Source organism: Rhincodon typus, chromosome 27 (assembly GCF_021869965.1).
Source record: "Rhincodon typus isolate 14 chromosome 27, sRhiTyp1.1, whole genome shotgun sequence".
NCBI lineage: Eukaryota > Metazoa > Chordata > Chondrichthyes > Orectolobiformes > Rhincodontidae > Rhincodon > Rhincodon typus.
The window spans coordinates 19,975,769-19,990,414 of NC_063358.1; the positions used below are offsets into that span (position 1 = coordinate 19,975,769).

General features: G+C 39.8%; 1 protein-coding gene and 1 long non-coding RNA gene across 2 annotated transcripts in view; both read left to right on the forward strand.

Annotated features, from left to right (window-relative positions):
- Window positions 1-14,646, forward strand: part of yars1 (tyrosyl-tRNA synthetase 1) — a 484,347-nt gene that overhangs the window by 352,898 nt on the left and 116,803 nt on the right. The window lies entirely within an intron of this gene.
- Window positions 1-14,646, forward strand: part of LOC125486284 — a 118,056-nt gene that overhangs the window by 100,341 nt on the left and 3,069 nt on the right. The window lies entirely within an intron of this gene.

Consider the following 14,646-nt stretch of genomic DNA (forward strand, 5'->3'; position numbering starts at 1 on the left):
CTTTTTATATTCAGTTCTTCTCATAATAAAGGATATTATCTCATTAGCCTTCTTGATTACTCACTTTTTGTCACTCACATAGCAGAACACTGAAATCTCTCTGCACTACCAATTCTGCGGTGTTTTCCATTTAAGTAACACTTGTTCTTTTTTCCAAAGTGAACAACTTCACATTTTCCCATATTCCATTTTATAGATTTTTGTCTATTGAACTCAACCTATTTATGTTATTTTCACTACATTCTTTCCGAATAATTAAAGCATATCAGATTATTAGAGGGTTTGATAGAGTAGCTGTGGAGGGGGTTTTGATTAGCCGTCCCTGCCCTAGTTTAAACAGCACACATTAGCCTCCTATCCATCTATCAATGTTCTCATACTGCTGCCCATGTGAAAAACCTCATTTGTTTAACTCATGAGCAAACACTCCTCCCAGTTTTTCAAAAGTAATGTATCTCAAGTTGCCCATTTTGTTCTATAGAAAGTTATATTTTAACTCTAGTTATCCCCAATGATCCAAACTTGAAGAAAAAGATCCTCCCTTTTGAAATCTTGCAAATGGATCTAATTTGGAACATTTGGACTCACTTAAGAAACAGCTGTGATGGGGTACATTGTTTTCTCTGGATTGACACACTAGTGTGAGACATTGTCAATAGCATCCATCTTATAAATATTTGTCATATACATAAAAAATGCAAGAACATTCTTCTTAATATAATTGAAATGATGATCTCCAAAAATGACTTTAAAAAGTTCAGTTGCAATCCAGTGATGAACATATGTCATTTTAAAACATAGTTCACTTTTGGATTCATTCTTCAACCAAGCCCTGACTAATTGTTTGAAAGAAATATACTTGCAATAGGCATTTAAAGGAAATGCATAGTTTATTTGCTGGGTGTCTGGCGTTGAGCTGTTGTATGGCTGACACCCCTGGATGACTTCTTGTAAACAATGAGTTTTTTTGGGTGGGAAGCAATTTATTAAAATAAACATAATTCAGAACTATGCAGGTTTTTAAGTTGGGTGGTTCATAAAATACATTATGCCTCTGTTCTCAAAAACATTAACAGGGCATTGGCCAGTGGAAAGTATTCACTTCTGTTCTGGAGTCTCCAATTAGAGCAAAGCTACTGATCAGTTTCATTCCAGTATTAAACTCTGAACGAGTTGTGAATCTATATAAGTATTGTGCAGGCACTACTGTTGCCTGCTGCTAATTAACCTTAATTTAGGGACCTCATATAAGTCTGTTGGTGTTGAGTGGTTAATTGGTTCACTCAACATTTTGTGTTTTATGAGGAATGGTTTTAATTTGGAATATTTGAACAACACGACATTTTTAAAGAATAGCTTAACTGATATGGAAAAGGGCATTGAGAGATGTGACTGCATGGTTTCAGCTGATGGGAGAAGGGAGGAACATTGCTTGCTAAAAAATTCTGTTCAATAGTTTCTCTCCATAATGTCCTATGATGTCCCAACAAAATAGAACCCATTGTACACTTGTGGTTGATTATTTCTGAATTACAGCTGTAAACAAATTCTACTTAAAGTTAGATCTTTATTTGTCACAGCAATTAATCACTTCAACATTTGATTATTTTTTGAGATTGTTGAAAGTGATAACCTTTTACTATCACATTTTTGTTTTTATAGACAAAAGCATTTATGATAGCAAAAGTTTATTGTTTAAATCCATTTATTGTTGAGAATCTCACTGAGGCATTGAGTATGTCTGCTAAAATAGACTGAATCTTGCCCAAGTCAGTTCTACCACTCTCCTTTCTAAAAACTCCAGTCTGACCAGGAAAGTCCACCCATTGACTGTTTCTCTCCACGGATACTCCTGACCTGCTAAATCTTTCTAGCACTTCTTTTTTTCAATTTCAGCTTTCCATCTTCTGCAGCATTTCGTTTTCATATTAGCTTTTCCTAAACTTCAGACTGATTAACATTGAAACTTTCAATTATCTTCCTATGTTCAGCATTAATGAGTGTATATTGTGCCACAAACATGTTTTCCAGAGGATGGGTGGAAGCGACATTTTGCTTCCTGAGGAAGTGTTTTAAGAGCAAATCTCTTCCAACTTCCAGACCAAGAAACTTCCAAAAACTAATTTGGAATACAGTCACAGACTGTTACATCATTACAGCTGGTTTTGAATTGTTTTTGTTAACTGTAATCAAGAATAAAGAGTGAAAAATAAGCTCCCATTTTATTGCTTGCTGAGATGTATTTACAGTTGGCATTGTGTTGAAAGGTCTATGAAGGATTGCAAAGGTTTTTAACCAGATGCATAGGAAATGCAGTTGCCTATAACACACAGCTTAATCTGCTACCATATACAGTTCATAACACTAATCCTGAAAAAATGGAGCATATTTTGTTGTCTGCTTTCTAAAATCTCAATTACTTCTTGCTGTTCCACTGCAACATTTTATTTGATAAGACATCATGCCATTCATCAGTTTGGCTAAGGTTGCTTTTTGAAAAAAAAATGAGATTTTTTTTGAAAAGTTTTTTGGTTCAAATTATTATCCCATGAACCCAATGTCCTTTTCATGTCATTGCCAAAGTAGAAGTGAAATTAGCTCTGCTTCTTGCACAGAAGGCAGCGAGAAGCACTATCGGTTCATCTGCTAAAACAAGGAGCTCAAACAAACAGAAAGCAGGTGCTCTGTAATGTAATGGCATCTGATACAGAGCCATCGAACATTTGCAGAGGTAAAAGTGCTGGTTACACAAATAGTGAGCCAAGTTACCAGTCTAAGGTACATGTTGAAAATTTGGATGTTTTGTGCCATTGCTTTAATGGTTGGGTCCATGCACCAACCCATTGCATTCAAATGCAGCATTTTCAAAATACAATGTGGCTCTCAGTGTCAAAGCTGCTGCCTCTTTACAGATGGAAATAATTAATTCCAAGTGAACAAAGAAATGATTGGAATTTCAGTAATATTTTTAAATGAGAACTAGTGCAAAAAAAAATTCCTGCCCAGTGTCTCCCCCAGTTTCTGATAGTTTCAGACCTGGCACACCATCTCAAATGCCCAGCATAACTCTGACTATCGTGTCAAATCTCAATTTGTGATATGTTTGTTTTAGAGATGGTGTGAAAAGCTTAGTTTCCTTAACCCCAGCTTGAAATGTGTTTTTTCAAAACGTCTGTTCCACTAAATATAATCCATACCTATTTACCAAACAGAATCCCGCTGCTTCAAGCACAAATGTTAATTTTGTGGCTTTGAGACCCACTCCAGAAACTCAGCGTCCAGAATTTGCTGAAGTAAGGCAGCGTGCAGTGCACTTTTTACTTTAGACTTTATTTGTTGAGATTTGGCTCAAAAGGATTTTGCTGGAACTGCAAGCTGTTAACAGCATGGTGAAGGCAATAGAGTAGTGAACTCCTTAGTGAATGATGGGACCAACATTCTAGCTGCTTAAACAATTGGGGTCTGAAGACTGAAAAAGAAACCAAAAAGCAGAGAAAAGAGTATTAATTACAGTCACATTACATACTTCAATAGAACTGAAGAGAGGGAAAGAAAGATTGGATGAAGACAGAATGCAAAAAATACAAAGGACAAGTAAGATAAAAGAAAGAGGAGAGACTGGATCAACTGGGCTTGTACTCACTGGAATTCAGAAGAATGAGAGGGGATCTCGTAGAAACATATAAAATCCTGATGGGACTGAGGCTAGATGCGGGAAGAATGTTCCCAATGTTGGGGAAGTCCAGAACTAGGGGTCACAGTCTAAGAATAAAGGGTAAGCCATTCAGTACTGAGATGAGGAAGAATTTCTTCACTCAGAGAGTTGTGAACCTGTGGAATTCTCTCCCATAGGAAGCTGCTAAGGCCAGTTCATTAATATATATTCAAGAGGGAGCTGGACGTTGCCCATGCGGCTAAAGGGATCAAGGGGTATGGAGAGAGGGCGGTAGTGGGATACCGAGAATGCATGCTCAACCATGATCGTGTTGAATGGTGGTGCAGGCTTGAAGGGCTGAATGGCCTACTCCTGCAACTATTTTCTATGTTTAAGAGCAAGTTGAAAGTTAGAACTTTGTTCATTTACAATCTATAATGATTTATCAGTTAAAAAAAATAAAGAAGATATACAAAAACACTTTCTTTGCAATGAGTGGTTAGGTTTTGGAATGCACTGCCTTGGAGCCTGGTAGCAACAGTTCAATTGAAGCGTCCAAAAGGGAATTGGACTGTTGTCTGTAAAGGAAGAATAAACAGGATTATGCTGATCGAGTCAGGGGAGTAGTATTAAGTGAAATGTTCATTCAGAGAGTTGGTGCAGATACAATTAATTGACCAAATGACTTCTGTCTATGCTGTAGCATTGTGTAATTCTGTGAATTTGCCACCAGCAGTTTAACTCGTTTTTGTTCTGAGCTAACACAGTTGATTGGCATTGCAGGAGCATCAATGGTTCCTGTTAATGTTCTCATTGTAAAAATCTGTTAATAGGATCTTGTAGTGTTGTGATAATGTCCCTACCTCAGAGCTAAGAGGCCTGAGTTCAAGTTCCACCTGGTCCAGAAGTGTGTAATAACATCCCTGACGGGCTCCATGAAGGCTGGTATCCCCTCACCAAGTCACCCTTTATTTACATGTACATAGTACATGACACTGACCCAGCAAGCTCAGAGCCAGCTCTTAGAGTAAGCAGGACCCCTGTTATCCTGTTCATATCTCTAAGCCAGAGCTCCCTAACTGGACCAGGTTAACAGCTCCGATCAGGGAACTCGTACTCTCTGAGCCTAGCTGACCTCATTCCAATCATGACAAAAGACTTCAGAATCTTTAGAATTCTCTACCCCAGAAGGCTGTGGATTTTCCTGTGACAGACAGGATTTTGGCCTTTTTTTTATATAGAATCCCTCCAATGTGGAAACAGGCCCTTCGGCCCAAAAAGTCCACACTGACCCTCAGAGCATCTCACCCAGACCCATCCCCCTGTAATCCACCCAACCTTCACATCCTTGAACACTATGGGGAATTTAGCATAGCCAATCCACCTAACCTGCACATCTTTGGACTGTGGGAGGAAACCCACACAGATACAGGGAGAATGTGCAAACTCTACACAGACAGTCACCCAAGGCTGGAATTGAACCTGGTCCCTGGCACTGTGAGGCAGCAGTGATAACCACTGAACCACCGTGCAACCCAAAAAAATGCCTGTGTTCTCCCCACCAGGGAACTGAACCCCAGTCTCCCACATGACAGACGGAAATACTAACTGCTATTCTACCTAGCCTCTTAGGGAATCAAGGGAAAAAGAGGACTGGGTAGGAAAGTGAAGTTAAGGCTAACAAGGATCAACCATGATTATATGGAATGTCAGACTAGGCTTTGGGGGAGATTCTGTATGGTCTGGTCTACCCTATTTCTTATGTCCATCTGTTAGTTTAATTGTTTGAGAATGAAATCCAGCCAGATAATGTGAGAGATGGAAACAAATGGTGTCACCTCAGCTGTGTTTGAAATATGATGTTGGATACAGACCAGAGGACATTTTTACATACATCTGCTTACGCTATGCATTTATTAGGAGCCTGTGAATTGGGAAAGTTTTATTTTACAGTGATAACATTCCCTACTGTGACAATAGAAAAATAAAATAGAGGGATTAAAACACAAGAAATGTTCAGCAAATTTTATAGCCTGGCATATTGAAATGAATGGTTTTTAGCCGGGTTAACATTGGGCAATCATCATTCACTATCTTTACCTCTCTGAAACTATCCACAATGTCTAAATGTCAGGAATGTGGAGATTAAGATTGAAGCCCTGATTTTGGGGTTTGCCACTGAAGGCATTGACATAGACTGTGTTGTGGAGCCACCCAGAGATGACAATGACTTCAGTCAGCAAGAGTTTCCACTTGCTTGCTCCCACAGCACTGTTTTAAATAATACAATCAGAGTCGGTTTTATGAAAGAGAAATTGAGTTTGACAAATCTAGTAGAGATCCTTGAGGATGAAACATGCAGGATGGAATGAATTGGTAGATTTGGATTACCAAAAGGCACTCAATATGGTGCTACATGAAAAGTTACCCCACAAGAAAAGTGCTCATGATGTTCTTCTGATATATTGGTATGGATAAACAATTGACTAAGTAGCATAAAAGAGATTCTGAATATGTGGACCATTTTCAACTTGACAAATTCTAACTAGTAAAGTGCCACAGGAATCAGCGCTGAGGCCTCAACTACTTACAAGCTGTACTGATGACTAGGATATAAAAGTTGATAGGAAAGCAAGTTGTGAGAGAGATACAAAATGTCTGTAATATAATATAATTAGATTAAGTGAGCAAGTAAAAATTTAGCAGACTTTATATAATGTGGGAAACACTGAGTTGCACATTTCGGTAAGAAGAGTAAGTATGTTATTTAAATAGAAAAAGACTGCAGTATGCTGGAGTACTGATGGATCTACATGTCCTGTACATGAATAACAAATGTTACCGTGCACAGACAGCATGTAATTAGGAACACAAATGGAGTGACGGTCTTTATTACAGAAGGGGTGGTTTCTGAAAATAGACAAATCTTGTAACAGCTTTATAGAGCATTAATGAGACAACACCTCAACTACTGTGTGCTGTGTCGATCTCCTTTCCCAAGGAAGAACATATTCGCATTCCAGACAATTTCCGAGAAAGTGCAGTTGGCTAATTCTGGGATGATAAGATTATCGTATGGGGCAAGGTTGAACAGATTGGGCCTAAACTCTTTAGAATTTAAAAGAATAAAGGGTAATCGTATAGAAGCATGTAAGATTCTGAGTGGGCTTGATAGGGTAGAGTTTTCTCTCATGGGGAAATCTAGGAGGAGGGGAGCAATTTAAAAAGAAGAGATTTCCTGCTTAGGATGGAGATGGGAAGAAATTTATTCCTCAAGGGCTTATAGTCTTTGGAATTCTCTTCCACAGACAGCAGTGATGCCTTGAATATATTCAAAGCAAAATTAGACAGAATTTGACCTTCAAGAGAGTTGAGATGTGTGGGAGGAAGGCAGGAAAATGGAGTTAAGCCACAATTAGATCATCCATGATCTAATGTATGGCAGAGCATACTCATGGATCCAGATAGCCTACTCATGCTGCTATTTTATTTGTTCTGAGTTCTATCCCAAGAGAGGAGCTGGCTTCTGCTATTTTTTCCTCAAATGGTATCATCACCAGAATCATTAATGTTTCTGAATTTGTTGTTTCAGCAAATTAAGGTAATTTCTAATCAATCTGCTCAGAGCTGTTATAACACACCTCTGGAGCAGGTACAACTCGAAGCTGATTTTCCTGCCTCAGAGGTAGGGACACTTCCACTGCATCACATGAACCGCACAGTATAAAGGTTCTTTTTCCCCCGAAGTGAAGACAATAAAATAACATTCCTTTTCTGTCTTTGGAAAGGATCCGTATGGTCAACTGATGCCAACATAATGAGAACACGGTGACTTGTTTAAAGTCACACGTGCAAAAGCTTTTCCTAAACAACTGACTCAATCCATCTAGCAAACAAGTATTTGAGGCTAAAACAGACCGTTTTCAACATTGGTGCCATGTTTTAAAATGATAGAACCACATGATCTTCTCCATCATCAATAGTACCTACTTCTACCTTTAGAATGTTGCCCAGTATCATTGCCATGGTTTATCTGTTGTTGAAACTTTGGTGCATGTCTTGATGTCGTCTAATTGACAGCACTCTCATTTTGTGATTCAGAATGTTCCAGGTCCCAATCACACTCCAGAGGCCAAAGTCCACACTCAAACATCAGGCCATCTAAGAGGTGACTGTATTACTACAAGTGCCATCTTTCACATGAGATGTTAAACTGAGAACTGCTCAGGGCCATCTACTTGATCCCGCAGCACTGGTCCGGCTTCCACAGAGCCAGCTCCCAGAGTGAACATGACCTCTAACATTCCTGTTTATATCAGTAAACCAGGGCTCCCTGGTTGAACCAGGTTAACAGTCTCAATCAGGGAACTCGTATTCTAAGAGGTCCACCTGGGCTAACCTTGTTACAGTCACTATATCCATTCCCCTCTAAGTCCGGGGACGTAGGCCTGTTCTTTGTCTTGCAGCCTCTCTTGGAGCGTTTTAGCAGAGTGTTCGGTTCCTCCATTTTAACCTCTGATATGGGCAGCAGTACTGGACCGTAACCCGCCTCTTGTACCTGGAGCATCTCGGAAGAAATTCACCCTCTTCTGCAGGCTGTAAAGTTGTCGAGGTGTTCATCTCTGACTCCAAGGTTTCTTCGACGCTTGACGGAGAGAGAGAACCCATAGGTTCCGATATCCTTTCCAGCTTTTCTGAAGGGCCAGGTATGTTTTGCTCCCACACAGTTTGCCAGTTTGAAGCTTTCATGTAATTCACGTGCTTATTCAAGACCATCGCAAATACCCAAACTGGACTGCGGTTCCTGCACCAAACTTTCTCCGCTGAAGTAAACTGTCTCTCATGCATAGTGGAGCCTTGTGTCCAGCACTGGTGCTCCTGATACCATTTCACCCTTGCCCTCACGTCCAGAAAGATCAGATTTAACCTAATGTGGAACCTTCTCCCCATTAGCAACTCTGCTGGAGCTATCCCTGTTGTTGCATGAGGTTTGGTTCTATAGTCAAACCGGAATCAGGACAGTTTGGTATCTAGTAAAGCTGTAGGCTGTTTCTTCAAGCCAGTCTTGAAAGTTTGGACTACCCTTTCTGCCAAACCATGGCATGATGGATGGTATGGAACTGTCCTTATATGACGAATACTGTTTGACATTAGGAAATTCTGAAATTCCCTGCTGTTAAACAATGGCCCATTATCTGTGGCCAACACTTCTGGGAGTCTGAATATTGCAAAAGGTGCACACAGGTTTTCTATCATTGTCCCCGTATTTGACGAATGAACTCTGTGCATGTCCGACCACTTCGAGTAGGCATCCACTATAACTAAGAACGTTGAGCCCATGCATCTAAGGCCAGGATTTACCCAAACATTCCCATGAATGTGGAGGAACTGCTGGTGGTAATTTTCGTCCTTGTTGGCACTCTGGGCATTGCCCCACAAATGTCTGCATCCAATCCTGGCCATCAGACATACCTTCTCAGCAACAGACACTCCTGGATGACCCTGGTGGAGTTCAGCCAGTATCTGGCAGTGACCTTTGTTCAAGACAATCGCTCTTGCTCCCCATAATAAAATGCCATGTTGTGCAGTGATCTGGTCTCGGTGGATTCAGGAAGGTTTCAGTTCTAGTTGTGATATCCCTTTTGTTTCCCCTATCACCACCAGCTGTTTTAATTTTGCCAAGACTGGATCTTTTTGCATTCACAGTCTGATATTATCAGCGGTGACCAGAATGGTATCCAGAAAGTTTAAAACCAAAGCGGCTTCAGCAAGTAGGCACTTTTGCATGGTTACTTCACTAATACCAAATGGTCTCTCAGCATCTCATTAAGGTTTGAATGAAAATCACATGCCTCTGCCAGTCATCTTAACCTTGTCAAAAACCCCAACACAGATTACCCTGGTTCTTGAACAGCTGAGTAAAATTGATAGCATCTCAGAATTAGAGGCAATTTGGGGTCATAATATTCTGTTCCTAAATCCATCAGCTTGTGAAGGGTTTCAGTATCGAGTACCTCAGGAAACTTCAGGCTCCTAATAACCGAAAAAGCTGTGGGTCCAAAAGCTGTCAGGAGAATTACTTGTTGCTTTTCATCTGTCCCAATGTCATTTGCCCAGAAAAAATAATGCATTCTTAAATTGAACACACACCCGTAGGTTAAGAAATGCACACTTATCAAAAAGATAGCATTGTCACAAGTTTAAAAAGTAGTCTGGAGAGGCTGGGTCACTTTTCACTGGACCTTACAGAGGTTTATAAAATCATGAAGGGCATAGATAAGTTTAATAGCAAAGGTCTTTTCCCTAAGGTGGGGTGTACCAAACAAGGGGGCATATTTTTAAAGTGAGAGGAAAAAGATTTAAAAAGGACATGAGGTGAAACTTTTTTACACAGACAGTGGTTTGTGTGTGGAATGAACTGCCAGAGGAAGTGGTGCATGCAGGTACAGTTACAACATTTAAAAAACTTTGGATAAGTACATGAATAGGAAAGGTTTGGAGGGATCTGGGCCAAACGCAAGCAGGTAGGACTAGTTTAGTTTGGGAATATGTTCGATGTGGACTAGTTGGACTGAAGGGTCTATTTCCATGCTGTATGATTCCCTGACTCTATGACACCAATTATAGACAATTAGGGAAAGGGAGTGGGGTTACTGTTCTCTCTCTCCTTGTTGATAGCAGTATAAGTTAATAGATTGTATCAGAATTTACTGAATGGTGTTATACTACCAATCATAACATTTTACTCATGATGGCAATCACAGTTTTTTCAAGCACTGTTCATTTTACTGAATGCCACCCCAACATCTGTTTAAATGCTAAGTACATTGATGGTTGAGTAAAAACCATGATAGATTAGATCTAAATATGGAAGAAAACCTAAATGTATTATAGACACTATTTAGTTTTGTAATTATTAACAGGTACATTTTGTTTCTTTGCACTCCAGCCACATTGTTGTTGTGACATCCTCATTTCACACAAAGCCATTAAGCCACAAACAATCTCGAAAGGAGATATATTGAGGGTGTAATTACACTGATTATTGGTAAAACCACATTAATGCTTCATTGAGTAGGAAGTATTGAACAAAGAAGCTTGTAATTATAGAGGGAACATGGCAGTTATGGAGCAAGAAAATCATAAATGAAACAATTTCCTTCTAAAATTGCATGTGTTACAACTCAGAGAGTGGTTTGTGGAAAATAATCTCTTTTGGAAATAACAGCTATCCACTGAGTTGTCCTGAAGCTTTGGTAATAAGCTGGGTGTGGGGAATATTAAGAAAACCATAAATAAAGCATAAATAAAAATGTTGTGGAAAAGTTTGAACTCTCTTCTTCCTAAACAGTTAATCTAAAATTAAATGCTTTAAAACAGTTATTAAGCCATTTATTTTAAATGGGTCAATGGCTGTGTTATTCTTCAAAGGAATTTTACCTGACGTAAAAACAGAGTGTGCCATGAGAGAAATTAAACCATAAAAGTTTACATTTTTCTGAGTGTCCTACGATATCTCATGGTGCCTTTGAACAACTGTCTTATGTGGACCCTAATATTACATTGGGATTATAGAGTACATAGAGTGTCCCATAGTGAAATTTCAGAAGCTGTATTTCTTCCCTCCAAGTAGAGAAACTACCCTTCAATCTTCAAAAGCGAATTATGGAACAGTCTCAAAAGACGCAGCTTGAATCTAACTGATCTGTATTCTTTAAAATCTATTCCTTCAGTAGGAATTTAAATATATTTTTGTCCATTAACAGTCACCATGTGTTAATTGTACTGTGGTGTACTTGCTCCAGCCATAACAATCATATTGTCAGTGGTTAGCAGGAAATATTGTTGTAAAATGCCAAAAGTAATTTCAAAGTGATTATGATTGTGTCATGTTGAGAGATATGTTTAATGGATAAATTCACAACTTGTGTCCTTTGCCTTCAAATAAATGTTATCTTACAGATGTTAAAAAGAGTTATGTTGACTAGAATGTCAAAATATTACATAAATGAAGACAAATTGTACCAACTTCAACTCTGATGCATACATTTATTAGGAAACTTAACTTTCATCATCTTAGGGTCGGATCAGCGCAGCATTCTGTCTGGTGTTGAAGATTTACTTCTCAATTTTCCAACAATAATAAAAATAAGTCTGATTATATGTCAATGAGAATATTCAGTTTTCATTTTGAGAGATTTCATCGCAACATGCACTCGGAGCATTTTTATGACAGCATTTAATTTTAAAAATACTGCGAATGCTGGAAATCTGAGACAAAAGCAGAAATAACTGTAGAAACTCAGCAGGTCTGGCAGCACCTGTGGAGAGAAAGCAGAGTCAATGTGTTGAGTCCAGTGACCCTTGTTTATAACAGAAATGTAGCTAGGAAAAAGTTGGTATGAAGACAGGCGTGGGAGAGGAGTAAATGATAGATGGAGATGCAGCCCAGAGAAAGAGAACAGCAGTCGGGCAGATAAAGGATTGGATCATGGTGAGCCGGGGAGAAAGAAAAGAATTCCTTTGTTTCTTTGGGCTCCATCTCGGCCTATCTTTTGCTTTCTCCCCAACCTAACCCCATCTTCAGCATATCTACCCACCTTATCCCTAGCTACAATCAGGTCTGAAGTAGTCACTGGACCAAACACATCGACTCTGCTTTCTTTCCACGGATGCCGCCAGAACTGTTGAATTTCTGCAGCTATTTCTGTTTGTCTACTTAAATATATTTTGAATTCAACTAAAAATTATACATTTACATAGACTTAGATGGTTTAAGACTTACAGTGACCACATGGTATATTACTTGTTAATATACAACATAGCCTCTTATGCAACTGTAGTAATGATTTTGCCATTAACTTCACTCAATGTATCATTATTCTCTCAGGCACATGAAATTGTCACAGAGGATAGGCTACTAATGCATTCTGAACCTTAAGAAGCAATATAGACGGACCATTGGAAGTGTGCATCATAACTGAAATAATTCCACAAAAGCCGGTATCCTGTCAGCGAGTCACCCTTGATTTACATGAGGAGAGTCCTTGACACTGATCCAGGTTCCTCAGAGCAAGCTCTCTGAGTGAACAGAACCTCTGGCACTTCTGTTTATATCTGTCAGCCAGGGCTCCCTGATTGGACCATGTTAACAGCCCCAGTCAACGAACTCATATTCTATAAAGTCTGTCTGAGCTGACCTTGTTACAATCACTACACCCCTCCCCCTCTGAGTCCAAGGACGTAGGCTGTTTTTCTTCTCTTGTGCCTGGAGCATCTTGGAAGAAATTCATTCTTTCCTTCAGATAGCAATGGCATTGAGCTGTGGACATCTGCTGTGTCCATCTCAGGTTCTAGGGTATCTTCAATGCTTGATGGAGAAAGAGAACCCACGGAGTCCAGAAAGGTCAGAAAGGTAGTCAAGGAACTGGATACATTTTTCTCCCACACCATTTGTGAGTTTGCAAATTTCATATAGACCATATGCTTGCTCAGGAACCTTGCATCAACCTGAACTTTATACAACACCGGACCTGACCCTGTGTCAACAGTGCCTCTTACCCATACAGGGCCATTCCCATGGTTCCTACACCAAACTTTGTTCCCTGAAATAAACTCTTTCTCTCACTTAGCACAGTCTTGTGTCTGGCATTGGAGCTCCTGATGCTGTTTCACCCTCCCCGCCAGGTTCAGTAAGATCAGATTTAACCTGGTGAGGAGTCTTCTCCCCATTAGCAACACTGCTGGAGCATGAGGGATGATCCTATAATCAAATAGGAACTGGGACAGTTTGGTATCCAATGAAGCTGTCGGCAGTTCCTAAAGCCTGTCTTCAAAGTTTGGACTGCTCTTTCTGCCGAATCATTGGATGATGGAGCTGTCCTTATATGACGAATACTCTTGGAAATATTCAAACTCCCTGGAGATAAATGATAGTCCATTGTCTGTTACAAACACTTCTGGGATTCCTTGTATTGTAAAAGATGCACGCAGTTTTCCTTTCGTTGCCCGCATGTTTGATGAATGAACTCTATGCATGACCAGCCAATTTGAGTGGGTGTCTACAATGACTAAAAGGTTTGAACCCTTGAAAGGACCTGCATAGTCAATGTGTAATCAAGTCCAAGGTTTACCCAGCCATTCCCATGAATATGGAGGAGCAACCAGCAGTAATTTTTGTCCTTGTTGGCTTCTGGGCACTGCCCCACCAATGCAGCTGTGTCTGCATCCAGTCCTGGCCACCAGACGTAACTTCTTGCCAACATCATCACTTTGGAAACCCCTGAATGACCTGCCAGTATCTGGCAGCGACCTTTGCTCAGGATACTCATTCTTGCTCCCCATAATAATATGTCATCCTCCACTGTGATCTGGTCCTTCCAAAAAGGTTTCAATTCTGGTTGTGACAGCCTTTGGTTTCCCCCATCACCACCAGCTGTTTCAGTTTTGCCAGAACTGGATCTTTCTGCATCCAAATTCTGATATTGTCAGCTGTGACTGGAAGTGTGTCCAAAAGATTTGAAACCATTGTGGACGCATCCAGTGGCAGTACCACTGGTGTGGTGTATCTGTTAGTGGCTCAGTGCATCCACATTTGCAATTCGGCCTCCTGGATGGTGTTTCAACTTGTAATTATATGCACTTAGTATTACAGCCCACTGCTGAATTCAGCCTGAAGCCACATTGGTATTTACTTGTGAGAACTTTGTAGCACTTAGCTTTCCAGAACTGGACATTGGAGGTAATTCAAATTACAGTAGTTGATTGATCTATATACTTGATGGAACAAAAAATAGAATTCCAAACTGGAAAAATCTTAAGTCTGACTTGTGAAAAGCAAGGTTAGGACAGATCTGAGCAATGCATCTTTATGTAGAAACTGATCTATAGCTGGAACAGGTTGTTAAGAAATGTGTTTGGAGTTAGGCCACTGGAATTATCCAGGAAACTGTTAGATGTTGTAATGCCAGACAGTCAAGTGATTCTCTGAA